The following is a 700-nucleotide window of genomic DNA, read 5'->3' on the forward strand; positions in this document are numbered from 1 at the left end:
GACGTCCCCCCTCATCACATGTCCGACGTCCCCCCTCATATCTATTTATTTTCTCCTCTTCTTCTATTTTTTCTCCCCCTTTTCCTCTCCTTCTTTTTCTTCTCCTCTATTCCTTCTCCTTCTCCTCTCCCCCCCTCATCACATGTCGGAGGAGATGAATAAAAAAATAAGAAGAAGAAAAAGAAGAAGAAGAAGAAGGAATAGAGGAGGAGAAGAATAAAAATCTATTTTTTCTTCTTCTCCTCTATTCCTTCTCCTTCTCCTCTTTTTTCTTCTTCTTCTTCCTCTTTTATTTTTCATCTTCTTCCTTCTTCCTCTTTTCTTCTTTCCTTATTTTCCTTCCTCGACGACCCTAACCCTAAACAGTACAACTAACGACAACGACTTCGCTTGCATACATATGAACAAATATGATCGATCATCTATGAACAATATAAAAACATCATATGATATACGAACAAAAAAAATCACATCTCTGAACAAAAAAAATCATATGATCATATATATATGCAGAAAAAACATCATATATGATGACGTAGAACAAAAAATTATCATATATGCTCCATACACGAACATTACATATACATCAACATATATGCAAAAAAACATATATGCATACGGCGCCATGGCGGCGGCGGCGGCGGCGGGGGGCAGGGCAGGGACGCGCGGGCTCGCTGGAGGCAGCGTCGGGGCAGGGGTG

Source organism: Triticum aestivum, chromosome 1D, assembly GCF_018294505.1.
Source record: "Triticum aestivum cultivar Chinese Spring chromosome 1D, IWGSC CS RefSeq v2.1, whole genome shotgun sequence".
Taxonomy (NCBI): Eukaryota; Viridiplantae; Streptophyta; class Magnoliopsida; order Poales; family Poaceae; genus Triticum; species Triticum aestivum.